Raw genomic sequence first — 27,560 nt, forward strand, 5'->3', positions numbered from 1 at the left:
CCTCTTTTTCAGAAACAGAGAGAGGTGGCGCAGTTATCAGCACACTGCAATCGAATGCGAGAGGACGACGTTTCAAATCCGCGTCCGACATACCGATTTAGGTTTTCAGTGATTTCCACAAACCGCTCCAGGCAAATGCCGAGATAGACCCTTTTAAAAGGTATGGTCAGTTTCCTTCCCCATTCTTGCAATAACCCGATCTTGTGTTCCATCCCTCACGACCTCGATGTGGACTAGATGTGCTAATCTTCCCTCTCTCTTTTTTCAGAAATGCCTCCCTTGCTACTGCCAGTCAGCACTGTATATCCCCCGTACTTCGACCATCAAAAATTTTGCTACTACTTTTAGTTTCTCATTTCCTTTCCCAATTCCCTCGGAATCACCTCATTTAATTCAGCTAAATTACGTTAACCTGGTTTTATTATTGTTCATGTTCTTCTAACCTCTTTCCAAGACACTATCTGCTCTAGTTTTTATATGTCCACCCTTTCGACCGGCGGTCTATTGTAAGAAAATAAAGCTCCTACAGCTGTCCTTATGATATTTATTGTGTAGGTACCAGTTTCGGAGCTTCAGTGCACCGTCTTGGGTTGGAGAGACGGCATCAGAGTTACAGTGTTACTGCGTAAACCATCATATTGGCCACTGATTCATCGTAGATATGGATTATGATAACCCCTTCAGCATCAATTGAGGCCTGAAGATGGTGCACTGAAGCGCCGAAACTGGTAGCTACACAATAAATGACATCATAAGGACGGGAGTAGGTGTGTCGTTTTGTTACAATTTGTTACTATTCTCTACAGCTGTTCTTCAAAACAAAAACAAAAAAAAAATGGTTCAAATGGCTCTGAGCACTATGGGACTAAACATCTGAGGTCATCAGTCCCCTAGAACTTAGAACTACTTAAACCTAACTAACCTAAGGACATCACACACATCCATGCCCGAGGCAGGATTCGAACCTGCGACCGTAGCGGTCGCGCGGTTCCAGACTGAAGCGCCTAGAACCGCTCGGCCACCACGGCCGGTGCTGTTCTTCCCAATCCTTTTACCGTTTCATCAGCAAACCGCATTTTTTTTTATTTCTTCTCTCCGAACTTTAATTCTCTTCCCAAATATCTCTTTGATTTCCTTTACTGCTTGCTCAACTTACAGTCTGAATAACACTGAGGATAGGTGACAACTTCGCTAGTTGTAAATAACCTCTCGGTCTCTCTATTTCATCCATATTATCTTATTATCTTCAAAATTTCAAAGAGTGTAATCCAGTCAGTACTGTCAAATGATTTCTCTAAATCTATTAATGCTATAAACGTAGTTTACCTTTCTTCAAACTGTCTTTTAAGATAAGACATATGGTCTCTATTGCCCTGCGTGTTCCTACGTTTCTCCGTAACCTAAACATCTTCCTGAGGTCGACTTTTGCTAGTTTTTCCGTTCTTCAGAAAATAATTCGTTTCAGTAATTTGAAGTCCAAGGACACTTCTACTGTCTCATACATCTTGCACGCCGTGTGTTACAGTTTTGTCATGGCTGGCCCTCCCAAGGATTTCTAATTCTGACAGTATATCGTCTACTCCAAGGACCTTATTTTAGCTTAGATCTTTCAGTTCTCTACAAACGTATTCTCGGAGTATCGTATCTCACGTCTCGTTTTCACCTACCTCCTCTCCTCTTTCTATAATACTGTCCTCAAGTTTGTTTCCTTTGTATACACTCTGCATATATTCCTTCCTTTTTTCCAATTTTTCATTGTTTGCTTAGTATAGTATGCCACCTGAGCCGTTTATATTCATACAGCTGCTTCTCTGTTCTCCAAAAGCATCTTTATTTTCCTGTAGGCGCCATCTATCTTTCCTCAAGTCATGCATCATTCTCCAGTCTTATATAAGTTCTCTAGCAACTCCTGCTTAGCCATTTTGCATTATCTGTCAATCTCATTTTTTTAGAACTGTTGTATTCCCTTTTTGCTTCTTCATTTGCTGCATTTTTGTATTTTCTCCTTTCGTCAACAAACGCCTAAAACTGTCTGGGGGAAGGACTGGAAGACGGATGATCTGCATAACAGTATCATTTACTAACAAATTCAGTTGCATATACTAAACTGCTGCAGTGTTTGTTGCTCGGTGGCGGTTACTTCCGGCATTCTCACCAACTCGGAAACCTTCGTTACTGTACTACTGTCCGGGGGGTTCTCTGACTCTAGATCCGTTTCTCACTGCACGGCTGAGTGCTAGGGACTACAGCGTTCACCTGAAAATTTGTGACGTCGCTATGAGCTCGCCATTCGCGCTATTCATGGGAGAAGGTTGTATACGTGGGAGAGACCTGGGTGAGACAGGCGCACCTCCCTCCAATATTTCAACAAAGGCTTAATCAGTCTTATATCAAACAATTAAATATTATATGCGGAGATAGGAAATCACGGGAACAACTGAAATAGTGCATCACTTCACTGCAATTTGCATTAATTGTAGCACTTGATAACAGACCAAGAAAATGTAGCGTGTTACACTTGACAGATAGTAGCACTAGAACAAAAATAAACACCTGATTCAGTTTTCTGCACTTTGTTAAAGTTCAACAGGCGAACACAATTTAAGTTCTCCCATAAATATAAATATGCGCGTAGGCGCGTTAAGGAACTGGTTATGAAACAGTCACTTATAACATCAAGGTAGGCACACTCCATTTAAATGGAAAATAATTAGGAAGTTTACACATTGAGTAGAACATTAAGGTGAATAACAGGAAAGTGCACCGTCCACAACACCTTACGGCGACAGTTAACCTCCAATAAGTTCCTTTCTTTACAATATGACATTAAATACAGCTCAATAGTAATAAAAAACATATGATTCTACCGATATATATATATACACTAAATCGGAAAATGACAAATCTATACTCAGAGGAGCCGCACTCCATCTAAACACCCTAAAAATAGCAACCTAATAGCTACCTAGAGTAACAAAATTAAGAATAGCATGGTTATAGATTGACTAGAATAAAGGAATAAATAACACACACACGGCTTCTGAAGGCCGACAAACTGTGTTGGGCTATTGGGCAGTGATTAATTTAAGCTAGCCACAACATACGCTAACCAGGTTGGCGGCGTATTTAAAGACAAGTGTCGAGCAAGAACCCTGGTCAGAAGGTAATGAAACCAGTACTAATTTACAACTAACTACAGCACTGAAATCAACTGATGACAGGTTGACCGTCACCGATGTGGCGTAGATGGACAGTCAATAGGTTGAACACCCAGCTGAAACTCAAGTATAATTCTGAGGGGGCGAAACGTCCAGTCCAAAGCATGTTTAACGCAAACACCTAGTTTGAGAACAAAACAACCACGAATCAAGAAAATGATATTGCAGCTTGCAGTACAAATGCCAGAGCCCGAATATAGCCTTAACCCAAGGCAGGACTAAAGCACACTAGTTTCTCTCTCAATTAAAGTTTCCAAAACAATCAAAACTAGCAGAATTCCCTTACACGGCAGACGTGCCAACACTTCCGTTCATACCCCTAGCGCAACATAAATCATTGACACATTTCAGATAATATTTTAAAACAACATACTTAAATACCTTTGTTTACCACAAGCCTTAGTTAGTTAACAGGTTAGGCTCTGTTATTGATGCCACGCAAATGAGGTAACAAGTTAAGGTCTACAATTCTACTTTGCCACTTAACACGCGTCATGACTAGGGAAGAAAGCTAATTAATTGAAAGTCACTACTTTGATTCATTATTTGACGATGCGCTTAAAATCAACAGACAAAGGTGAGAGTCAAGTTTATACTCGCAGGCAGCACACGCAGAACACGAACATAAGGTGAGCATTAAACGAACTGCTCGTTGGTCAGTCATTTACACACCGACGAAACAAATAATCTTCACCGAATTACTGCAGACGCCGGAATCCCCAGTAACTTGCAAATGACGCAAATAATGGTCGAAGCGTCTAACTGTACGTCCGATGACATCCGTAGGATAGGAGTTTCAATGCACAACCAGGCCTCATCTCCTTGGATCCACCCACGACCAAGACAGTAACATTGGCTGCTATCAGGGCTTTAATGATGCATCACACCTGACACTAGTCACGCCAAACCTTCAACAAAACGGCGTGGCCTCCTGTACACTTCAAAAGGAACGCGCTACAGACGAGGAGGAAACGCAGAGAACCAACCGTGACATTTCGTCACGGTTCACTGGGGACACTAGAAGGTTTCAGATTGATCATATGATGGTAAGACAGAAATTCGAAATAAGATTTTAAGCTGTGGGACGTTTCCTGGAGGAGGTATGACACTCACCATAATTTATTCGTTATGACATGCATATTAAATCTGAAGAAATTGCAGAAAGGTAGGAAGTTAAGAAAATGGGACCTACATCGACTGAAACGACGAGAGGTTCCTGAGAGTTTCAGATGGAGCAATAGGCAACACTGAACGGATGCGGGGGAAAGAAATACAACAGAAGACGAATAGGTAGCTTTGACAGATGAGATAGTCAAGCCAGCAAAGAATATGTAGGTAAAAAGCTAAGGCCTATTAGAAAGCCTTACATAATATAGGAGATACTGAATGTAATTGACGAAAGGAGAAAATATAAAATTCAACAAACGGAGCAGGCGAAACGGAATACATCCATGTAAAAAATGAGATTTAAATAAAGTTGCGAATGACCGAGCAGGATTGACTAGAGGACAGTGCAAGGCTGTAGAAACATGCTGAATTGGGAAAGATAGATGCCGGCTATAGGAAAATGAAGAGACCTTTGGAGAAAAGATAAGGAGCTGTATATCAAGAACTCTGGCGGCAAATCAGTACTAAGTAAAGGAGGGAAAGGAGGTCAGTACAATATGTAGATGATCTATGTGAAGCAGACAAACTTGAGGACAATATAGTAGAAACAAAAAAGGAAGTAGGTGAAAATGACATACGGAGATAAGGCGCAGCGAGAGGAATGTGACAGATCACTGAAAAGACTTTAATTATTAAAGTCTTTTCAGTGATCTGTCACATTCCTTTAATTATTAAAGTCTTTTCAGTGATCTGTCACATTCCTCTCGCTGCGCCTTATCTCTGTATGTCATTTTCACCTACTTCCTTTTTTGTTTCTACTATATTGTCCTCAAGTTTGTCTGCTTCACATAGATCCTCATGGAGTAGACCAGAGTCTCTCAGAGTTTTTGAGATCCTTGGGAGAGACAGCCATGACAAAACTATTCCACCTTATGGGCAAGTTGTATGAGACCGAGGAAGTATCCTCACACTTCGGGAGGTATGTAATAATTCTAGTTCCAAAAAAGGGTGGTGCTGACAGCTGTGAATACTACCTAACCGTCAGTTTGATAAGTCGTGGTTGCACAATATTGACTCGAATTACTTACGGAAGAATGGAGAAACTGGTAGAAGGCGACCGGAGAAATGTAGTACACGCGAGACAATATTGATGCTTCGTCTTACCTTACGGGAGATGTTAAAGAAAACTAAACAGACATTTGTATAATTTTTAAATTTAGAGAAAGCTTTTGATGATGTAGACTGGACAAGATTCTTAGGAATTTTGTAGCTAAAACAGAGGAGTCGAAAAGATATTTACAACGCGTACAAAAACCAGACAACAGTTATAAAGAGTCGAGGGGCATGAATGGGAAGCTGTAGTTGAGAAGGGAGTGAGACAGGTTTGCAGCCTATCCCCTATGTTATTCAATCTGTCCACTGAACAAGCAATAAAGAAAACAAAGCAGAAATTTGAAAAGTGATTAAAGTTCAGGGAGAAGAAATAAAAACTTTGACATTGTAGTTCTTTTAGAGTCGACAAAGGACTTGGGAGAACGGTTGAGCGTGTCTTGAAAATAGTTTAAAAGATGAACATTAACCAAACCAAAACTACGTTCACGTAATGTAGTTGAATTAAATCAGGGTGTTCTGAGGGAATTAGGTTAGGAAATCAGACACTAAAAGCAGTAGATGAGTTTGGCTGTTTGGTCACCAGACAAACTGATGGTGGCCATAGAAGAGAAGATATAAAATGCAAACTGGCGGTGGTAAGAAAAGCATTTCCGAAGAAGAAGAAGAACTTGTTAATACCTGATATAAAGTTAAATTTTAGTAAGTCAGTATTTGTGTGTAGCGTAGCCTTCCACAGTGGTGAAACATGGACGATGAGCCGCTCAATCAAAAACAGACATGAAGCTTTTAGGGTGTAATGATATAAAGGAATATTGAAAATGAGATGGCAAGTTAGAGTAACAAATGAGGAGGTACTGAACGGAACTGGGGAGAAACGATACTAATGCCAGAACTTGACTACAAAACACTTCAGTTGATGAACACTTTCGGAAGCATCGAGGAATAATCATTCTGATAATGGAGTAAAGCGTGGGGGTTAAAAATTATAAAGGGAGACCACGAATACAGTAAGCAGGGTCAAATAGATGTACACTACCGGCCATTAAAAGTGCTACACCAAGAAGAAATGCAGATGATAAACAGGTATTCTTTGGACAAATATATTATACTAGAACTGACATATGATTACATTTTCACGCAATTTGGGTGCATAGATACTGAGAAATCAGTACCCAGAACAACCACCTCAGGCCGTAATAACAGCCTTAATACGCCTGGGCATTGAGTCAAACAGAGCTTGGATGGCGTGTACAGGTACAGCTGCCCACACAGCTTCATCACGATACCACAGTTCATCAAGAGTAGTGACTGGCGTATTGTGACGAGACAGTTGCTCGGCCACCATTGATCAGACGTTTTCAGTTGGTGAGAGATCTGGGGAACGTGCTAGCCAGGGCAGCAGTCGAACATTTTCTGTATCCAGAAAGGCCCGTACAGGACCTGCAACATGCGGTCGTGCATTATCCTGCTGTAATGTACGATTTCGCAGGGATCGAATGAAGGGTAGAGCCACGGGTCGTAACACATCTGAAATGTAACGTCCACTATTCAAAGTGCCGTCAATGCGAACAAGAGGTGACCGAGACGTGTAACCAGTGGCATCCCATACCATCACGCCGGCTGATACGCCAGTATGGCGATGACGAATAAACGCTTCCAATGTGCGTTCACCGTGATGTCGCCAAACACGGATGCGACTATCGTGATGCTGTAAACAGAACCTGGATTCATCCGAAAAAATGACGTATTGCCATTCGTGCACCCAGGTTTGTTGTTGATTACACCATCGCAGGCGCTCCTGTCTGTGATGCAGCGTAAAGGGTAACCGGAGCCATGGTCTCCGAGCTGATAGTCCATGCTGCTCCAAACGTCGTCGAACTGTTCGTGCAGATGGTTGTTGTCTTGCAAACGTTCCCATCTGTTGACTCAGGGATCGAGACGTGGCTGCACGATCCGTTACAGCCATGCGGATAAGATGCCTGTAATCTCGACTGCTAGTGATTCGAGGCCGTTGGGATCCAGAACGGCGTTCCGTATTACCCTTCTAAACGCACCGATTCCATATTCTGCTAACAGTCATTGGATCTCGACCAACGCGAGCAGCGATGTCGCGATACGATAAACCGCAATCGCGAAAGGCTACAATCCGACCTTTATCAAAGTCGGAAACGTGATGGTACGCATTTCTCCTCCTTACACGAGGCATCACAACAATGTTTCACCAGGCAACGCCGGTCAACTGCTGTTTGTGTATGAGGAATCGGTTGGAAACTTTCCTCATGACAGCACGTTGTAGGTGTCGCCACCGGCGCCAGCCTTGTGTGAATGCTCTGTAAAGCTAATCATTTGCATATCACAGCATCTTCTTCCTGTCGGTTAAATTTCGCGTCTGTAGCACGTCATCTTCGTGGGTGTAGCAATTTTAATGGCCAGTAGTGTATTTTACAGTAGTTATTCAGAGAGGAAGCGGTTTGCATTGCACGGAGTAGCGTGGAGACCTGCTTCAAACCAGTGTTCAGACTGAAGCCCACAACGACAGCGTAGAACTTTTATAGTTTGCGAGAAATGATGGAGAAAAACCAAGATCTTTGTTGTAAAGTTTTTCAAATTTTTCGGATAGTGTAGTTGCCGCGTCAGTAAATTAGTGTCCAATTTTTTAATATTTTTACTTTAGACTCAGAGAAGGAGGGAGGAAACTTGGAATGCCAGAAACTGTTACTTCAAATATCAGTAATTTAAACATGTTTCGGACACCTGTCGTATCTAGTACACAATTTTCATTGTATCAGAGGTCTGTAAACGCGCATTGTGTTGCGACAGCATCCGAAATGGCAAAGGAAACGCAATAAATGATGTTGTTTAAAGTACGTTCATAATTTATCATTTATTACAGTCGGATTCTACTGGTAACAGAACACCTTTCTTTAGCTGCATTTACGTTCAGTTACTGACAATACTAATGTTCGATCACGGATAATCACTCTGTTAAATGAATTTAGAATGTGAATAAGATCCGCTTTGGTTGCTAATAACTTTGCTTAATTATATCGTGCGATTATCACTTCTGTGGGAGTTGTTCAGCTCGGTGGCTTGATGGGTAAGTGTTAGAGTACAAATCCAAGTCACCGGGATTCAATCTTGTGTCGATGTTAGCATTTTATTTGTCGTTTTCTTCACCTATGCAGAAATGTAAAAAATGGCGAGATGCATCGTGGGTGAGAGTCCTCTATAACCGTAGGTCCCACTATAACTGGCTGGGTAACTCAGCTCAAATGTTGAAGGAAGGCGACGACATACCGCCTCCAGTAAGACCTAGCGTAACATAGCACTGCGGTAGTCAGACCAACCTTCGTGTTGAACGCATCTTTACATGCATTACTTTTGCTGTACTGAGCTATGAGTTTCATATCTGTGGGTGCTCACCAACACTCCATTTTACTCCGGTAATCATATCATTCACTTATCCACACTGGGTTGCGGCACCTCCCTGTCTCGGTCCGTAACGCGCCCACACAACTTCGCTTCACTATGTAACCTCCCCACAAAATTTTTAATAAAATGAATAATATGAATATGATGATTCTAATTTTTTGTGTAACCTCCCCACAAAAAAATAATAAAATAAATATTATTTGGTTAATGATTCTAATTTTAGTGTAACCTCAGAACAAAATTGGTTCCCATTTATAACCTCCCTACAGAAATTCATTCACATTTAATGTACCCACAAAATTCTTTTCTCATTTAATGTAAACTCGAAACAGAAAAATTCCTAAAGCTCATAATAAAAAATAAATTCAGTAACCTGGTAAATTTTGGACAACAGCAGTGCTGCGTCATGGCCCTATAAGATCATTCTGAATAAAAAAGCAAAAAAAAAAAAAAAAAAAATCTTACCTCAATAAATTCGCCAAAAATCTGCTCTTACAATAAAATTTTTCTGGCACAGCTCTGTGCAACGCTGGCCGATAGATTTGTCATTTATGAAAAGAAGCAACTGATTTTTCTTTTGCAACAATCGGAATGATCATGGATTGGAGAATTTGGTAAATTCTTTAAATTGAAATGAATGCTTGTAAAAAATTACTTTATATGACAAAGATTATTATTAGGACATTTTTAAAACATTTACATCGGAGTTCAGATAACATTACTAGATATGCGCGAGGCTGCTTTTTACCTTATACAATAACACTCAGGCTCCGGCATCGCTGCACCGCGACCGGCCCAGCCAACATGATACACTATACCAGAGCAGAGCAGACTCCACAGAAGCGCAGACTAGCAACAACTTACTGCTACAGCTACACAGTTCCTACTCAGTCCACACTGCTCTCTGGTCAGCGATTCTCTTATACCTTGCATATCGCAGGCAGCGCATGAGCAATACATCGAAATTACATCTGCTCGGACCTCTTACAACTACAGTGAACCTTTGGTGCCCTACTGCAAACTCCTCGTTGTTGGCCGTCGCCGACAACTCCCGTGTACAAGTGGCGCGTGACGGGTCCAATATGATTTTCTCGAAGCCGTTCGTGGATGGCAAAAAAAAAAAAAAAAGAAAACGAATGCAAAGTGACTCCTTAAATACAGGTATGACTTGTCATTATTTATTTTTTCTTTTATACTGTGATGAGCTGACAAACCTGGCATTGCCCAGGTGTTAATTTGCCAATTTTCCATTACAAACGAGAAAAATGAACTTATTTGTTGTGTAATAGCAAACAAATTTTGTTTCCTTGTGTAGGCAGAAACACCTGTGAAATTATGAAACCGTTTCTGCACGCGGAACACAGCAGTTTCGTGTGTGTGCAACGCGATTTTGTAAACGTGTCCATGGCAACGTATCTTCATGACTGTACAGACGGTTACTGTTTTCGCGTACACCCTTTTGCGTTTGACGACTGAAGACTGTCAAAAGCGCTGCCAAGTGTCAGAGACTTTCTTAATCTGACTCGACTGTAGGAAGTGTCGCCGCGCGGGATTAGCCGAGCGGTCTAGGCGCTGCAGTCATGGACTGCGCGGCTGGTCCCGGCGGGGGTTCGAGTCCTCCCTCGGGCATGGGTGTGTGTGTTTGTCCTTAGGATAATTTAGGTTAAGTAGTGTGCAAGCTTAGGGACTGATGACCTTAGCCGTTAAGTCCCCTAAGGTTTCATACATTTGAACATTTTAGGAAGTGTCTTAGTAGTAAAGAATAAATATTGTAAAACGTCATGCACGATGCTGCAATTTTTTATGAATCTCAGTGCTTATGACATCATATCTCTTGACTTAGGGTGGTACCATGATATAATTTTGTAGGTACCTGCGAAATTTATTGCCAATAGAGTTAGTAGCACAGAAGTAATAAATTCAAACGACAAGCACGATGCGGCAGTTTTTCACGCGTCTCATTGTTTATGATATCTCCTGATGTATGATAGACAGGTGGTTCTTACCACGACAACGTTTGTTGCCTGATTGTATACGATGTCTGTATCAATTTTGGTTGAATTCGGTCCAGTGGTTTAGGAGAAAAATGTGGAACATACGCACGTACATACATCCATTTTTATATTGCATTGATGAGCCAAAGAAACTGGTACACCTGCCTACTATCGTGTAGTACCCCCCAAACACGCAGAAGGGCCGCAACACGACTAGTGCTTGAAGTAGTGCTGGAGGGAAATGACGCCATGGATCCTGCAGGGCTGTCCATAAATCCGTAAGAGTATGAGAGTGTGGAGATCTCTTGTGAATTGCACGTTGCAAGGCACCCCAGATATGTTCAATAACGTTCATGTCTGGGCAGTTTGGTGGCCAGAGGAAGTGTTTAAGCTCAGAAGAGTCTTCCTGGAGCTGCTCTGTAGCAATTCTGGACGTATGGGGTGCCGCATTGTCCTGCTGGAATTGATCAAGTCCGTCGGAATGTACGATGGACATGAATGGATGATCAGACAGGATGATTTCGTACGTGTCGCATCTAGACGTATCATGGGTCCCATATCATTCCAACTACACACGTCTCACACCATTACAGAGCCTCCACGAGCTTGAACAGTCCCCTGCTGACATACAGGGTCGATGGATTCATGTTACCTGTACACATGCATCTGCTCGATAGAATTAGAAACGAAACTCGTCCGACCAGGCAACTTGTGTCCAGTCATCAACAGTGCAGTGTCGGTGTTGACGTGCCTAGGCGAGGCTTGAAGCTTTGTGTCGTGCAATCACCAAGGGTACACGAGAGGGCCTTCGGCGCCGAAATCCCTATATCGATGAAGTTTCGTTGAATGGTTTGCACACTGACACTTACTGATGACCCAGCATCGAAATCTCCAGCAATTTGCGGAAGAGTTGGACTTCTGTCATGTTGAATGGTTCCCTCCACTCGGCGTTGGTCTCGTTCTTGTTGGATTTTTTCCGGCCGCAGCGAAATCGGAGATTTGATGTTTTACCGGATTCCTGATATTCGCGGTACACTCGTGAAATGCTCGTACGGGTAAATCCCCACTTCATCGCTACCCCGGAGGTGCACTCGTGCGCCGACTGCACCACCACGTTCAAACTCACTTAAATCTCGATAACCTGCCATTATAGTAGCAGTAACCGACCTAACAACTGCGCCAGACACTTTTTGTCGTGTATAGGCGTTGCCGACCGCAGCGCCGTCTTCTGCCTGTTTACGTATCTCAGTAATTTTCAGTGCGATAGGGTCCACAGCTGCGATGAATTTTTTGAATGATTTCTTGAAACCTTGAGCTGCCATTTTCTTTATTCCCTGTGCGATTGTACAATTTCGCCCTTAGGCCATTTTCAGCTATCTAAAATGGAAGTTTCATACATTGGATACATTAGCGACACTTGTGTGTTTTTAATATAGGAGCAAGTAATATCTGTAGATATACTAGCCGCATTATAACTTGCTTTACTGATGATTTTTTTTGGTAACAGATTATGTCATATACGTTGTTGCTCCTATGACATCATATCATGCTTATAAATTAGTTCGAGGTGTTCACGCTACTTTTGGAAGCACGTTACTTTCGAGAAGTTGTTTGCAAAGCTCTTATATATAACGTACTTAACACTAAGATGATTTACAGATGCCATTTCTTTATTTCATGTAGGATTGTACAATTTCGGTCTTAGGTCATTTTCACCTATCTAAAATGGAAAGTTTCAAACAGTGGCTACATTAGTGACACTTGCGGGTTAAATATAGCAGCAAGTCATATCTTATACAGATGGATTACTTCAAATGTTACATAAGCTACAGAAATTAAAAGTCGTGGATGTAATCGAAGAAACTGAAATCTACATACATCTGAAAGATCAGTCAGACAAAGTTTTAAATGACCAAAAATACCTGCGAAATGGGAAATTCCTGGACAATTTTCTACCAGTTCCAGGGTAAAGCGTTACAGAAGCACAGAACATAAAATTATCGCTGCACTCGTTAATAAATATGACTGTAATGCTAAATATAAAGCAACCATAAAGCAGTTTTTACTAGACTCTCGTGGTTCTCAGTACTCTCTCATTAGAATACTGTGATAAATGTGACACATAGGATCTTAGTACCAACTATTCAAAAATGACGTGCTCCTGCAATAACAGAACAAATATTTACAAGTTATTTTAAAGAAATTACATACAGTCATATTTATACCAATGATGAGCGATAATTAAATATGACTGAGAACAAAAGCATATACAGGTTAAGTAGCAAAATCCTGTAGAATGATCATAATCTTCTTAGTGTTAAGTACGTTATATGTAAGTGCTTTGCGACAACTGCTCGAAAGTAACGTGCTCCTAAAATAGCGTGAACACATCGAACTAATTTATGAGCATGATATGAAGTAATAGTAATCTGTTACCAAAAAATCATCAGTAAAGCAAGTTATAATGCGACTAGTATATCTACAGATATAACCTGCTCCTATATCAAAAACACAAGTGTCACTAATGTAGCCACTATATGAAAGTTCCATTTTAGATGGTTGAAAATGGCCTAAGGCCGAAACTGTACAATCGTACAGGAAATAAAGAAAATGGCGGCTGAAGGCTTCAGGAAATCATTTAAAAAACATTTTTCAGTTTTTGAATACAGATGCCTGTGCCAGTTTCTTTGGCGCTTCAGCGTATGTATGGATTTAGGCAGTTCCAAATGAAAGACTTTTTACTTGTAGCTAACTTTTATTCCACAGTAGTTCAGACGGACTGCTGATTGTTGTCACTGCACCCACAATGTTAATTTGGTCTCAATATTGTATTCAGAAAAGGATAAGCAGTGAATTTTCTTGATATGAATGATTAATAAATGTAAATAGATTTTACGTTATTTACTTGCGTTATCGCTAAAATTAGAACCTCACATTACCCATAACTGCATCTCCCTGGAACTCTGCTTTAACCCATACCAGAGTATTTCTGTGCATTAAGACATTTGGCGGCGTATGGGTGCATGCTTTAGGTGTTACCTCACGCTCAGACCGCACAAAGTGCACAGCCTATCCTGAAAATACTGTATGGTGTAGGTGCGCTCGTCAGTGATCAGGCACAGAACGGCTGTGAATAACCACTAGAAAAGTAACGCTACATCACAACTTAAGACCAGAGGAAAGACCAGAGGACAAGGATACATATAGTTTTACAATGGACGCCTCCTATATTGGATAGCCTTTTCGAGATATGAAAACATTGTTTGAACGCGTGTTGTACGTGAAGGGGCAAACGTTTTGCTACGTGGCTAACATTCAGTCTTTTCATATATCGCAGTATTGAAGCAACCATAGTTATCTTAACACGGAATAAACGAAAATTTAAAGAGATACAAGAAATCTGTTATAACCAAGAGTGTCGTTGTCTCCAGTGATAAATTTTGCAATAATTGGCGACAAATGCAGTAAAAGTGTGGACTTCAGATGCGACATAGTGCAAATCCACCTTGCTTTAGACGTGGACGTTGCATAACAGGGCTCGAGACGACTCTTATGGTCTCACAGTGTGTCCCAAACCGTTACAGTCGTAATTTTACAGACTGCAGAGGATCGTAGTTTGAATTGTGAACTGAGGGCCAGAAATCAGTGTTAGAGATGGCATTAAGAGCAATTCGTGTGAGGTATGTGTTTATAAACTGCTTACGCTTCGTAGTAAATACCTGCCTTACGCATCGACGCTGGCGTCACTAACTTGAGAAACAATATGCTGTCATCTAGGATGTGGCCACTTTGGAGTTTCCCGTGGAGGTTCACGGTTGTCGAACATGTAGTTTTACTGGATACTCGGTATTTGCACACGCGTGTTTCGTGTCCCTGGTTCAAATGGTTCAAATGGCTCTGAGCACTGTGGGACTTAACATCTGAGGTCGTCAGTCCCCTATAACCTAGAACTACTTAAACCTAAGGACATCACACACATCCATGCCCGAGGCAGGATTCGAACCTGCGACCGTAGCAGTCGCGCGATTCCGGACTGAAGCGCCTAGAACCGCTCGGCCACATCGGCCAGCCTTGTTCCTGGTTGGTTGGTTGGTTTGTTTGGGGAAGGGGACCAGTCAGCGAGGTCATCGGTCTCATCGGATTAGGGAAGGAAGTCGGCCGTGCCCTTTCAAAGGAACCATCCCGGCATTTGCCTGGAGCGATTTAGGGAAATCACGGAAAACCTAAATCAGGATGGCCGGACGCGGGATTGAACCGTCGTCCCCCCGAATGCGAGTCCAGTGTTTAACCACTGCGCCACCTCGCTCGGTCCCTTGTTCCTGGTCTCAGAAGTGTTCACTCTAGTATCCCCTATTATGTGCCTATATATTTTTCCCTGAAAGCAACCCGCTAGACTGCTAACAGCATTGAAAAGCTACCATAGATTATGTAAATGTCATTTATGTACTGGGTGATCAAAAAGTCAGTATAAATTTGAAAACTGAATATATCACGTTATAATGTAGATAGAGAGGTACAAATCGACACACATGCTTGGAATGACATGGGACTTTATTAGAAAAAAATAATAATAAATAAATAAAAAAAATACAGAAGTTAAAAAATGTCCGACAGATAGCGCTTCATCTGATCAGAATAGCAATAATTAGCATAACAAAGTAAGACAAAGCAAAGATGATGTTCTTTACAGGAAATGCTCAATATGTCCACCATTATTCCTCAACAATAGCTATAGTATAGGAATAATGTTGTGAACAGCACTGTAAAGCATGTCCGGAGTTATGGTGAGGCTTTGTCTTTCAGCATCCCTAAAGATGTCGGTCAATCACGATGCACTTGCGCCTTCAGGTAACCACAAAGCCAATAATCGCACGGACTGAGGTCTGGGGACCTGGGAAGCCAAGCATGACGAAAGTGGCGGCTGAGCACACGATTATCACCAAACGACGCGCGCAAGAGATCTTTCACGCGTCTAGCAATATGGGGTGGAGCGCCATCCTGCATAAACATCGTACGTTCCAGCAAGTGTTTATCAGTCAGGCTGGGGATGATGCGATTCTGTAACATATCGGCGTACCTCTCACCCGTCACGGTAGCAGTTACAAAACCAGAATCACTCATTTCCGCGAAGAAAAAAGGCCCGATAACGGCAGATGTGGTAAATCCTACCCATACCGTGACTTTCTCGTCTTGCAATGGAGTTTCCACGACAGTTCTAGGATTTTCGGTAGCCCAAATTCTGCAGTTGTGGGCGTTGACAGACCCTAGGAACGTGAAATGAGTTTTGTCGGTCCACAACACGTTACTCAACCAATCGTCATCTTCCGCCATCTTTGGAAACGGCCACATCGCAAATGCCCTCCACTTCATTAAATCGCCAGGTAACAGTTCATGATGCCGATGGATTTTGTACGGATAGTATCGGAGGGTACGCCTAAGTGCCAACCAAACAGTAGTTTATGGAATGCCGGTGCGACGTGCGACTGCACGAGCGCTGACTTCCCCGTGCATAGACGAACCCGTTACAGTCTCCATTTCTTCCTGAACTGTCTCAGCAGCATTACGCCTTGTGCTCGGTCGGCCTCTACGCAGTCTATCGTCTAAACAAACCGTGGCTTCAAACTTCGAAATCATTCTCGCCACAGCTGCATTTGTCAAGGGGTCTTTACCCGTTCGAATCCCCTTCCTATGGCGATAGGATCGTAACGCTGAACTAGCACATTCCCCATTCTGATAATACAGCTTCACTAAAAGCGCCTTTTCAGGTAGCGTCAACATGCTGCGACTGCTGGCGCATCTGATCCTCTCTCTCAATTCAGCTCCTTTTATACACGATTGTCATGTGCAGTCACTAACGTTTTTCTGTCCAGCGCCATCTGTCGGACATTTTGTGAACTTTGTTTTTTTTTTTTTTTGTTCTAATAGAACCCCATGTCATTCCAAGGATGTGTGTTAATTTTTACCTCTATATCTACATTATTCCATGGTTTATTAAGTTTTCAAATTTATACTGACTTTTTGATCACCCGGTATATCGCGAATAGTATAGGACTGGTAATGATAATGATAATGTGTATGGCTAGGCCGAGAACCCCAGTTGTGGGGTGTTCTACCGCCTGGTGCAAATCTTTTTACCTGACACAACTTGGACGACTTGCGTGTCGAATTATCGGACTTTTTGGCCGCCCGGTTAGCCGTGCGGTCTAACGCACTGCTTTCCGGGCGGGAAGGCGTGCCGCTCCCCGGCACGAATCAGCCCGGCGGATGATACAAAATCAGTGTACTACTTTATGAGCCTGTAACTATCAGTACAACTTGTGCTGACTGATAACTAGCACTCACTCCACTGTGCTGTTCGGCAATCACGGCTCGACTGACTCCCTCCGTCTCACTTTGCCCGCACTCAACTTCTGTTCTCCATCTTTCACTCTGGCGTCCATATGCGTACCTAATACAGAGGGACTCCCTCCTTAATTTTGCTTCCCTGATATTACATATCAAATGTAGTTTATAAATCCTGTGCATGGATCAATAAATTTACAGGAATAGTTATGAGACGTTATACAAAAACATGATTAATTTCCAGTAATTAACACCAAATTATCTTTTACAGAGATCAAGAAAGTGAATAAAAAGTTTTATTGTCTGTACGTGTATATATAACATGTGACGCATGTGGTAGTGGTACAGTGTTTTACAGTACGTTATTTCCCCTCAAGACTGGCAGAACGTTTGCGTTTGCGTTCTGCCGTATCCTTTGTCTTTAGATGAAGAAACTAGTGAGGGAGCACAATTAAGATCACATCAGTGTTGACACATGGACAGATGATACGGCTGCTTCAAACGGAGAAGGGAGGGGGCTAGAAATGTATACGAAATTACTCGCTTAGCGCCGCGGGAAGTGGCGTTAAATTTGTATGGGCGGTTGTTTGCATTTGAACGTTCTACGCAGCTGCGACCGCCAACGTGGGTGCTTTACTGCTCTGGCGGTTTCGTTACGGTACGCCACCAAAGGCTGTAGTTCACCCGCACCTGGAAAACATGGGACCGTGTGGACAAAGGCTACATCGCTTAACCCTGCACGGTACTTCAGTACCCATCCGGCTCCATCACATGACGCCTGAGTGTCACTGGCAGCAATGTTTTAACGATGCAAGGACCTAAAAAGTTAGAGAAATTCTATTTCTTCGACAACTCGTACGATTTTTTGTGCAGTAGAACGTGACAGCATCATTACAAATTTGACACCTTGTACATTCATAAAAGATACTCGAAATCTTTAAGGTCAACATTATACAGACAACAGAGAATTATAACCTGAGAATTTCGTGGTAAGAAAGGAATGTTCAGATGTTAATATTTATTTTTTTCCTGATATAAACAACTTACACATGACATAACACTACACAAAACGACACATCAGCCCATAGAAACCGTTCAAAGCTAGAACTGCCACTCTCAGTGCATGCGTTACAAAATTGTTCATTGACAGAACCACGCTCAGGATTGAAAATCGTGTGGCCCCGCTACTGGCACATGTTGTTTTTGATGGAGGCATAACGGTTGTTCCTCTATTGTTCCCCACTATAAATTCTTTGAAGTGCTTATTTCACTTGCCAGGGTGACGCTTTATGATTTTTAGGGTTGTTTTTGGTGGTTTGTTTTTCACGCATCGCAATGCCCTCTCGTCAAGCTCTATTTTGCAAGAACCTTGCAAAGCTCTCCGTGTTTTTTACGATCCAGTTTCCTATAAGGTTAATCCAGCTCTATAAAGAAACATCTAAAGAACAGAGTTTACTTCATAATAGGCATAAAACAAAATATGGTGTTATAGACATAGACATTCTAAATGAAACACGTATGGCTGTCAAAAGGGCAATGCATAAAGCTTTCAGTAAATGCCGTAGCAGAGTCTTGTGGAAGGAAACCTCGCAAAAACCGACAGCAAATTTTGGTCATATGTAAAGGCTGTCAGTGACAGTACAGTTGGCATTCAGACGCTCATGGATAACCATGAATCAGAAGTGAAGGTAGTCAAGAAAAAGCAAATATTTCCAGATCCGATTTAAATGTTCTTTTTCAAAGGAAATTCCGGAGTACTGCCCTATTTCAATCCTCGCACCTTTGCAAAGGTGAATTATGTAGATCCTAGTGTCAGTGACAATGAAAAGTAACTGAAATAGCTAAAAGTGAACCCGGATTCAGAACCTGGTGGATTTCTTGACAGATTTTATGATGAGGTCACCGCTCTCTTGACCATAATATACTGTAGATCGATTGCACAAAAGTTATGTCCAGCCACGGGAAGAAAGAGTAAGTCACGTGCGTGTACAAGAACGTAATTGAAGTGACCCAAAACTTCACTATCATCAATTAAAAATGTCGTAACATGTTCTAACGCCAAACGTGATGAGGTATCTCGAACAGAATGACTTCGTGCAGGCCAACCAGCACGGATCCGAAAACATCGGTCACCCGAAGCGCAAGACGTTCTTTTCTCACAGACAGGGAAAGGTGTCATGCGGAAGCACGTGACAGAGTACTTGGTCGTGCGTAGGCACTGGGGATATAGTGTTGTGCGGGTAGAGTAAGATACGCGTTTATGAAGGGGGCACGGAAAGGCAAACTGAAATCTTGAAAAAGAAAAAAAAAGTCAATTGCAGAGGTTTACCTACAAACTTTCACGAAACAACGTTAAGTAAGGAATCTAGAAGTATTCTAAAGTAGGACAAGAGGAAAATAATTACAGCGTGCATTGAGACATATAAACACTTATTGCTCCTGCACTGCATACGTCAACGGAAAGGGAAGCCACCGTAATATGTGATAGGACAGGAAGTGTCCTGAGCCACGCATTAAACTATTTTTGAGAATATGGACGTGAATATAGATGTGGATAGCGATAAAAGTCGTCCAATTTGGATGATCCCTAGTGTCAAACTTGTGCATTCATTCAGCTTTCCTGGCAGTATGTCATGTTTTGTTTTATTTAATTTTTTAATGTAGGTGCACCAGCTTTTATGCAACATGTATTTGCTTGTTATGGAACATAAGCAGTTTTGAAAAGTGCCACGTGTAATATTGGTGGTTATTGGTTCGTTATTTGAAAATTCTCACCATAGGATTCTTTACTTTTTAAAAAGATAATCTAAATTGTCATAGAGTGTTCATAGGACAATAACGAATGGAAGCTTGCTAAAGAAATTAATTTGCTGAGGTTCTGGTTACGAAAATAGGCAATCGCAAACACAGAGCACTAGTTACGTAGATTAATGGTCCAAGAGTATGGAAGACTTGAATGGAAGTATTCGATTGTGGAATTGTTCACGAAATCAAGGCAGCAATAAGTAATTATCAAAAGAGTAATTGGACTTTACGGTCCAGTTGAGGTTGTGGTCTTGTGGACAACTTAGGAGAAAGACACCAGTCGTGGAATACTGAAAGGATCCATCCCGGCATTCACCTTGAGATAATTTATGGAACCACAGGAAAAGCAACATCTGAATTGCCAGATAGGCATTTGAACACCACTCAGTCCCGAATATTTCGCAGTTGTCTTAACAACTGCGATACTACCTAAGAGTGAGTTATTTATTGTAAACTTCAATTTTTGTAGTATTTTTTGAGTGCGTTAATACGTTTTCTTGATTTGATTAGACAAAATGATCTTCTATCGCGCATCCGCAAAGTCTCGCCTTGCGAAGCGCGTAAGGTTGGCAGCACATTCGAGTCTCGCTTGCATGTGTTTCGTGGACCTGCAGTGGTAGCGAGGAGGTAGTAGTTTGGTGTGTGCGTTGCGGCTGACGGTTGTGTTATTGTCTAGCTCTTGTGTAAGCTGAGTGTAGTGAGAATGCTTACCATTGCAGAGCGAGTGTTTTTTAGTAGAAGAGGTTTCCCGTGCAGGAGGAAACTAGGGAGCGTACGAGGCAACGATTCAGACTGTTATTTTCCTGCTCGCGGTGTCCACGTCGTGACACTGTACGTGATTTCATTCGCAAATTCCAGACAACAGCTTCAGCTCGTGATGAACCAAGAACTGGTAGGCCCACAATTTTAACAGAACAGACGCTTGACGACAATTTGGACACCATGTTGCGAAGTTCAATAAAAACAGTGAGGAGATTATTGCAAGAGGCTAAAGTCTCTCTATGACAGCACGTAAGGCCATAACCAAAGAACTAGGTATTTATCCGTATAAAATTACTGTTGTGCGACAATTACATTGTGTGGACGATGCGAAACCTATAGTGTCTTTGAATAGTTTCAGCGTGGGGGTTGGTTTCACTAGTCAGGCCACGTTAATTCCAAAATTCACTAATCTGGTCGTGAGAATATCCACATGCCGTAAGAGAAACGCCATTCCACACAGAGCAAATCGAAGTGCGGGTTGCCATAACACGAGCGCGAGTTATAGGGGTGGCCTTTTTCGATACTACGGTCACTTCCAATCTCTATTGTTCCCAGATAATTTATCCATTTATTACCCTGCTCGATGAAAATGAGATTAATGATTCATTTTTCCAACAAGACAACGCTACTGTTCATCCGGCACAACAGCAGTCCCTGCGACTCTTGGACGAAATCTTTGGAGACAGAGTAATTACGAAAGGTCTGTGGTCCCCGCGTTCTCTGTAGTGTCTCCGCCCGGCTATTTCCTTTTGGTGAGCGGCTAAAATATTTGTGTATCAAAACAACCCAAAAACATTAGATGAACTGAAGACAGCGATGATTGATTATCTGCTTTCTATTACACCTGAAACATTGGTAAAGGTGTACGCAAATAAATGTAAAATTGTTGAACTATATCTTCAAGCAAGAGGGGAACATTTTCGGCACCTACTGTGATACTGGTGAGCACAGTGATTTTCGTTTTTACGAGGGCAGTTCAATAAGTAATGCAACACATTTTTTTTCTCGGCCAATTTTGGTTGAAAAAACCGGAAATTTCTTGTGGAGTATTTTCAAACATTCCCGCTTCGTCTCGTATAGTTTCATTTACTTCCGACAGGTGGCAGCGCTGTACGGAGCTGTTAAAATGGCGTCTGTAACGGATGTGCGTTGCAAACAACGGGCAGTGATCGAGTTTCTTTTGGCGGAAAACCAGGGCATCTCAGATATTCATAGGAGCTTGCAGAATGTCGACGGTGATCTGGCAGTGGACAAAAGCAGGGTGAGTCGTTGGGCAAAGCGTGTGTCATCATCGCCGCAAGGTCAAGCAAGACTGACTGATCTCCCGCGTGCGGGCCGGCCGTGCACAGCTGTGACTCCTGCAATGGCGGAGCGTGCGAACACACTCGTTCGAGATGATCGACGGATCACCATCAAACAACTCAGTGCTCAACTTGACATCTCTGTTGGTAGTGCTGTCACAATTGTTCACCAGTTGGGATATTCAAAGGTTTGTTCCCGCTGGGTCCCTCGTTGTCTAACCGAGCACCATAAAGAGCAAAGGAGAACCATCTGTGCGGAATTGCTTGCTCGTCATGTGGCTGAGGGTGACAATTTCTTGTCAAAGATTGTTACAGGCGATGAAACATGGGTTCATCACTTCGAACCTGAAACAAAACTGCAATCAATGGAGTGGCGCCACACCCACTCCCCTACCAAGAAAAAGTTTAAAGCCATACCCTCAGCCAGTAAAGTCATGGTTACAGTCTTCTGGGACGCTGAAGGGGTTATTCTGTTCGATGTCCTTCCCCATGATCAAACGATCAACTCTGAAGTGTATTGTGCTACTCTTCAGAAATTGAAGAAACGACTTCAGCGTGTTCGTAGGCACAAAAATCTGAACGAACTTCTCCTTCTTCATGACAACGCAAGACCTCACACAAGTCTTCGCACCCGAGAGGAGCTCACAAAACTTCAGTGGACTGTTCTTCCCCATGCACCCTACAGCCCCGATCTCGCACCGTCGGATTTCCATATGTTTGGCCCAATGAAGGACGCAATCCGTGGGAGGCACTACGCGGATGATGAAGAAGTTATTGATGCAGTACGACGTTGGCTCCGACATCGACCAGTGGAATGGTACCGTGCAGGCATACAGGCCCTCATTTCAAGGTGGCGTAAGGCCGTAGCATTGAATGGAGATTACGTTGAAAAATAGTGTTGTGTAGCTAAAAGATTGGGGAATAACCTGGTGTATTTCAATGCTGAATAAAACAACCCCTGTTCAGAAAAAAATGTGTTGCATTACTTATTGAACTGCCCTCGTAATTAATGCAATTAATTAATTTCATTGTTTTAATTTTAATAATGTTGAATCCCATCTCCCAACACGACTGCAGCCACTAGCAGCTAATGCCGGCGCCTGGCTCATACAGCGACACGAGTGCGCTGCCAGCGTTACGCGGCCCGCAAGGCGACGCGAGCGGAGCTCGCCGCTGCGGAGAGACTTTGCAGTCGCACTGTATCAGAGACATAGTAGCGGTCTTTCACGTCGGTGATTTTAACGAAAAGGAATCCTGAAGCTCTCGCCCTACTTCCAGAAAGTCACAGGACCACTAAAAGCTTTAATTCTTCACTTTGTTTTATAGCGCAGCCAAGAACTAAATTGCTATCAGGCGGGCAGGAAGTTTGGGGACACGGTAACCGGCTTAGCGGCAGCGGCGGCGATTATTTTTGCCGGAGCGGGCGCCCCGCCCCTCCTCGTAATTGAGTTGAGAGTTGCGTTTAAGCCCGCCGTCCATGTATTATGGAACGACAGGCCTCTGCCGGCCACCGTCCAGGTGGAGCGAGTTACGGGCGCCGTGGACGCAGGATCTGCGCAGTAAGGCGCCACTCCCAGTGCAACCCGGTATAGGGCGGCACGCAGTCACGTCTCTGGTCCGACTCAGCACAGCCCCCTGGAAAAGCGCCACTTCTCTTTCTGCTGCAGCGTCTGTTATACGGTTACGTGTTACGAAAACTGTACTTAAAAAGGCCTTCACAGCCAGTGACCTGCCGACAGTAAAACACTGATACACTTCGTAATGGTTACGTCGCACTGGAGAACATTTCTTGCTGTGGCTACTTCTAGAATGCTACTGTGCACTGTTGTATCCCATGCTGATACAATCTAACAGAAAATATAACCACACTGGATAAGAAATTAGTCATCCCCAGTGGACATCATGCAGATGCTGTGTAATACCGTCTGTAGCGCTGATAATGGCTTCAATTCGGCGAGGGAGAGAATCTTTAGGTGTCTTCAGGCATGACATATCAAGCTTAAGCCACTCACTGACGATTAGCTCGCGTAGAGCTGTCAAATTGCGGAGATGCGACGGCTACGTTTCGACCGCACTTCCAGATAGTTCGAGACATTTTCTATGAAATTAAAATCGGGTGATTTAGCGGAGCAGTCGAAGTCAGATTGTGTGCCTGAGAGTTCATGAAATGAGGAACGTCAACACGGCTGATGTCACCTTGGAAGACCGGAGTGTCCATAGTACTCTCATCGTCAGGATGTAGAAGAAGGAGCTACACCTGGTCAGCGAAAATGTTGAAAGATACATCCTGGTCATGTTCACGTTAGCCTGAGTACGGGGGCCCAACATATGATACGGAAAACAACTCGACGCCTCATTGGAAAGTCGAGGCACTCGGCGTCCCGTATTAGTTAAATAGAGGCAAACTCGCGACTCTTCAGAGCACCCGACACGGCTCTAATCCGTCACTATCTAGTTTTTGTTATGTTTGCCTCACTGAATATGTGTAGGTTGAGGAACCGCTGTGAACAATGCTCTTTTGGTAGGTACTCGACTCCAGATGTCCATTGCATACAGTTCCCTTCGCATTGTTGACTAGAAAACTGGTTGTGGTGGACCTGCATTCGCAGACAAAGCGTGACATTCGTCTTCGGTCGCTGTCGGTTAGTATCTTCTTACGACCGCTGATCCTGCCTCGTGTTATAAGGCTGCCAGTAATTCATCATTCCTTGTACATAGGTTGGACAGCCCGCATTCATGCCCCAGCTAATCTGCCTTTCTGTAATTTATTCTTCTTTAAAAGGAATGGGACTGCAGCTGGACGAAGACTTGAAGGTAATAGAGACCCATTGCCGCAATTTTATTTAATAGTTTATTTAGGTACCAGGTTTGGCGCCATCTCTAGGCCCCTATATAAGTCATTTAGTCGTTTGTGCTACCATAGGGATCATTATAGTCAACTGGTTTCCGTTGATTTCTAAAAACTTCTCGATCAACGTGGACCCTTCACACCTCTGGTTAGTCGCGCAGATTCCCTAAACTGTAAACCAATAAACCTGACGAAAACCTCGTCTATAGGATTAGTCATGGATTCGATAAACATCAGTCTTGAGAAACGCAGCTTGATTTGTTCATATATGAGATCCACATGCCAATGCCGTGTGCCTTGCCTTCAGTAAGGTTTCAGATGTGTCACTGAATTGTCGCCTAATGAACAAAATACTGCCTTACGGGAGATCGTACCAGCTTTGTCATTGAATAAAATAATTCCTAGCACGTAGAACTCAGCACGACTTTCTTAACGTGATGAAATGGTCTGATATATAATTTACTACGGAGGTATCCCACGATAGTTTTACAGAGTTGTTACTGTTCACGTTTCGTAAAATTATTTAAATAAAAAACGTTTCAATATAAAACTCTTTAAAACGGACTAAAAAGTATAAAATAATTTCGCCTAGCCCCGTACATATTCCTAACACCACACAGATAGTCCTGAAAATCTGCGCTTGTGATATTTTAATAGCTGTAACAATACTTGTAAAATTTAAAACGAAAAACATGGGGCACATGCAATAGGTAATTGATGCATGAGTAGTTCGCTTAAGACCGTAACTGTTTTATGGCACTGCAAATAATGTGAACTATTCAGTGATTTGTCTCGACGACAGCTACTGTCTACACTCCGTACCATTATTTACTGCACTGCACCCCGCGATTTTCGTTCTAAGTATTACAGGTATTATTGTAGCTGTTAAAAAATTTACAAGCACAAATTTTTGGGACTATCTGTATGGGATTACGAATCTGTATGTGGAAAGGAGAATTCATTTTATACATTTTAGTCAGTTTCAGAAAAATGTTATATCCAAAAAGTTTCTTTATTTAGATAATTATGTTTTGTTTCGTAGTCTTGTGTGTGTGAAATTTTTCAATCGATTTCAGACATTTTGATGAGATTGCAACAGAGACATATAGTAAATCCCAGGTTTATTTGTTTCTCCTCAACTGAGTCAGCCAGTATGCTGCTTCTTCCTACGTGTGTATTGCGAAAAAACCGTGAAGGTAAAATTAGAGAGAGTGAAGCTCACACGGACGCTTATCGCGATCGTTCTTACTGCGGAACATCCGCGACTGGTACAGGGAAACGGGGAAGTAGCAGCATCTCACAAAGTATCCTCCACCACACACCAGAGAAGGAAGCGAGTTAATGTTGCGTTGTCAGCCACTCTTGTCCTATCTTGAAAGTTTCAAGTCTCCAGCTCATCAGAAAGTTAGTTCGAAACCAGCTGCAAAATTTTTACCGAACGAACAGATAATTAGGCGATCTAATAGAAACGTATCAATGAATGATGTTGCAGATGGCAACGGACGCTTGACAGCCAGGTCGCGGATGGAAGATACCTTCGAGAATGCAGTAGCAAAATGTAGTAAGACCAACAGAGAATAAATGCTCGATGCAGAGATTAACAGATGATCCTCCGAATAAGGAAATGTAACACATTGCACATCATTTGGTGAAAACACTCATTATTGTTTTATTAAACGATTGGTGATAAGTCATTGAAGCGACAGACACTACAAGAGAGGTGTTGCCTGTCGTTGGGTGGGGGAGGGGGGGGGGGAGGGGGAGGTTTACTGTTAAAAGTTTCGAGAGTATACATTCCAAAAAATTGTCAAGCGACATATTGCTTCTTCCCACATACATCTACCGAAATGATCACTGGAGTAAAATCAGAGAAATTCATGGTCGTACAGAGACACAAGGACAGTCCAATCGTTCGTCCCGAACACCGTAGCCGAATGGAACAGGGCAGTTTGGAAATGAGACAATGGTACCAGAAATATCCTCCGCTATATATGGTAATGTGGCTAGCGCAGTATAAATGTAGATGAGATCAACAATAATCCGTTTTGCTTTGGTCGTCTTTTCTACCGTTAGTGTTAAGTGTGTTATTGTGGCTATTACTTTGTGACAACAACTTCTTAATTATTTCAGATCGTCAGATGTGAAATTAGTTTGGCGTCGCGGACGTTCGGTATCGTGAAGCACATACACGTGCTATGTGGAACGGTGACCATGTGGCATCGTCAGGACTGAAGAGAGAACAACAACTCGAACTGCTGCGCATGCAGCCGCCTTAGTGAGCTTGAGAGGCCGTAGTTGGTACCTGAGCCGCACGCCGCTATTTCGAGGGGGCGAGATCGATCCCGTAATGAGAAGTGAAGCTGGCCACGAGGTTCGCGTGAGCCGGCGCGCCACCTGAACCCTGAACTTTGAACGCTTGCAACTCCGTGCCCACGCGGGGCCAACTTGCCCGCTCGGCAAACATATCGACCGGTCGATAGCGCGCGACCCAGTAACAGGTAGGCCGGCAGGCTTCATCTCGGCCCGCGGCTCGCGTGCCGACACGCCGCCCTCCGGACACGCACGCACTCGCCTCACACGGGGTTTCTTCTCTCTGCTCCTCCCCTGCACTGAACGTTTTGAACGCTCAAACTGCGTA

Source organism: Schistocerca piceifrons, chromosome 5, assembly GCF_021461385.2.
Source record: "Schistocerca piceifrons isolate TAMUIC-IGC-003096 chromosome 5, iqSchPice1.1, whole genome shotgun sequence".
Taxonomy (NCBI): Eukaryota; Metazoa; Arthropoda; class Insecta; order Orthoptera; family Acrididae; genus Schistocerca; species Schistocerca piceifrons.